Source organism: Myxocyprinus asiaticus, chromosome 5 (assembly GCF_019703515.2).
Source record: "Myxocyprinus asiaticus isolate MX2 ecotype Aquarium Trade chromosome 5, UBuf_Myxa_2, whole genome shotgun sequence".
Classification (NCBI taxonomy): Eukaryota; Metazoa; Chordata; class Actinopteri; order Cypriniformes; family Catostomidae; genus Myxocyprinus; species Myxocyprinus asiaticus.
In genome coordinates this window covers 53,004,874-53,008,262 of record NC_059348.1, presented here as the reverse complement: position 1 = coordinate 53,008,262, position 3,389 = coordinate 53,004,874, and positions in this window count along the sequence as shown.

The window sequence follows — 3,389 nt, the reverse complement described above, 5'->3', positions numbered from 1 at the left end:
TCTTGTGCTGCTCAGATAAAGGAAACCATTTTTATTAAATGAGGACAATTGATTTCGGTCAAAAATGACCGAAGACCATTAGAGGGTTAAAGGATGTTTTAAAAAATATTTGGACACCTATTATTCAAAATGAAGACAAACGTATTTGGACACTTAAGTCACACTTGATATATGAATGTTTTTGCAGTAGATAACAAAATATCAAGCATGTGTCATCTATGCTCAGTTCTCAAGCTTTTCTCAGAACTAACTTCACTTTTGACTGTTCTGAGCAATTTGTTGCACAAGACTTTTAATCAGCTGGTGTGGCAGTGATTTCTTTGTGGATGTATGAAGTCAGTTCGTTTTCGACCATTGAAAATGGGTAATATTTAACAATTTACACATGGAGCCACATTGAGAGCCCCATATCTCTGGGATTTAACCGTATAGAGCCTTACAAATGAATATACAAAAAGGAAAGTTTGTTCTGAAACCAAATGTAAAAGGATATTAAGATATCTTTAATACTTCTGGAGTTATGGACACTTCAACTTTATAAAAACAACACACAAAATATGTTTTTTCCCATGTTTGGACACCATTGGCATATAATGCAACAAGGGATGCTACAGTCACCTGATTTTAGTAATAGACTATCTCTGTGTAAAAATAAATAATGATGCTGCCACCTTTCAAAGGTCATTTTTTGACCTGTAGTTTTGCTCCAAAATCATTGATTACTCAGTAAATATTGATCCATGGCATGTAATATTCTGGCTTTCATTCAATACTACAAAAGGGAAGACAACTCTCTCTTTTTTTCACAAGCAAGTCTTGTGTCTTGCAAGACTGTGGGTAAGTGGCAGATGGCACAGTCATTGTTTGGCTGTTGAACCTTTTACACACTTGTTAAGATGAAGGTTGCTAGCCAAGATGACTGCTGTCATGGTAACTGCGCCCCTGCAGCCTTATTGTGATGTCATGATTTTTTCGGATGCAGAACTGTCTCACATCTTGCCTATGTTTGTAGTCACACATGTGAACTCTGTAGGTCTGCATGCCGATTGAGCCCCCATATTTGTTTTTTTTTTAATAAACAAATGACTGATATATACAAATGTAATAGGAAATCATGTTCCAGAGCATCAAGAACATGTATCTGATAAAGCCTGGTTCAGCACATTACATAATATCTGCCCTCACACACAATTGCAATATTTCGAACCCTGGTGTTACATTGTGATGATGTAACAGCCCTCAAGAAAAGCTGTACAGATCTTATTTAAATCGTATGATTTGCTCTAAGCTCTTGCAATATCACACTGTCATGCATTGCATGGAAGCATCTGTTGCAATGGCAAAAAAAAAAAAAAAAAAAAAGTAGTTCATTCAGTCAGAGCCTGAATAAAATGATCTTTTGATAAAGAACTTGGATGTAATCTTCCTCTGCCTGTTAACATGCACTCTTAAATTCAGAACAAAAATATTTAAGTGAAACACAACAGGACAGTAACACACTACAGAGAGACAGGGTGTATCTTAGTGATACACAGTTTTGATCACAAGGTGGCGTGAATGTTTCTAAGAGAGAAAGAGAGTGTGTGGTCTAATGCTTGGTTTACCAATCAGTAGTTTGTGATAGAAATAGCAATGCCAAATGAAATGAAAGTAAATGTATAATTTTTGAAACATAAATGTATAAAATTAAAATCAGAATATAACATCTACATAACCTTATCAAAATGAATAAATAAGCTACATAACTGTTATTTTACCAAATGTGCACTTTTAAAGATTAAAGGAATATTCTGGGTTCAGTAAAAGTTTAGCTCAGTTGACAGCAGCTGTGGCATAATATTGTTTACCTCAAAAAATATTTTCAAATCGTCTCTCGTTTATTTCAAAATCGCAGTTACAGTAAAGCATTTACAGTGGAAGTGAATGGGGCCAGTCCATGAACAATAAAATACACACTGTTTCAAAAGAAAAGCCACAAGACGTAAACATTATACAAGTTAATATTACTCTTCTGTGATAAAATCTCTGCTCTACCTGATTTTAGTGTCAATATCGCTTGAAGGGTTTACCTGTGTTGCGTCATCATGGCAACAAAGTTGTAATGGGATTTAACTGCACACAGAAAGGGTTTGTAAGTGATTTTATTTATTAAGTAATTAATTATTATGTAATTGAGGTCTTTAAGTATTAGCAAGTACAGTAAACGCTTGCTTTGGCAAACACCCCTAATATATCACCATAAGTGGACTGTTTTTAAAGAGATAGTTCACCCAAAAATGAAAAATCTGTCATTATTTATTCACGCTCATGCCATTCCAGATGTATATGACTTTCTTTCAATTCTTCTGAACTCAAATGAATATTTTTAGAAGAATATCTCAACTCAGTAGGTCCTTAAAATGCAAGTGGATGGTGATCAGACATTTGTAGCTCCAAAAATCACATAAAGGAAACATAAAAGTAATCCTTATGACTCCAGTGTCTTCAGAAGCAATATAATAGGTGTGGTGAGAAACAGAACAATATTTAAGTCCTTTTTTACTCTAAATCTCCACTTTAACTTTCACTTTCGGATGTGAAAGTGAAAGGGGAGATTTAAAGTAAAAAAACGGAACTGGTACTTACATTTTGATCTCTTTCTCACCCATCATATTACTTCTGAAGATATGGATTTAACCACTGGACTCCATTTGATTACTTTTAAATTTCCTTTATGTGATTTTTGGAGCTTCAAAGGTCTGATCACCATTCACTTGCACTGTATGGACCAACAGAGCTGAGATTTTCTTCTAAAAAAATTTGTTTGTGTTCTGCAGACGAAAGAAATTCACACACATCTGGGATGGCATGAGGGTGAGTAAATGATGAGAGAATTTTCATTTTTGGGTGAACCATTACTTTAACTGATAAGCCACGTAAATGACTGCAAAACCTTATCAGATATGTCTGTTTTACAAACACTAATACACATGAACACAACAATCAGTCTAATGATTACTATTAAACTCAGAAAATATGCTCAGAATAGAGATCAAATGGATATGTTTCAAAGGCCTTGTTCAGACAGACAGCAAAAATACTAAATCTGATCAGCTTCATAGGTGGTTTAAAATCCAGTTAAAATAAAATTTTTGTTAATGATTCTCATTCTGAACAGTCAGATTGGATTTAATGTAGGGATGCACTGATGAATTGGCTGCACTAATTATTGGCCAATTATTGACCAAATTAAAACCATCAGCATATCGGGTATACAATATGTAAGCATGAAAATGCTGATATGAAAAACCGATGGTTTATTTATAATTAATAAGTAACACACTTTGTAAAAACTCTGTGAATTTAAATGCACAATCCAGAAATAATAATAGCCACAATATGTAGAAGGG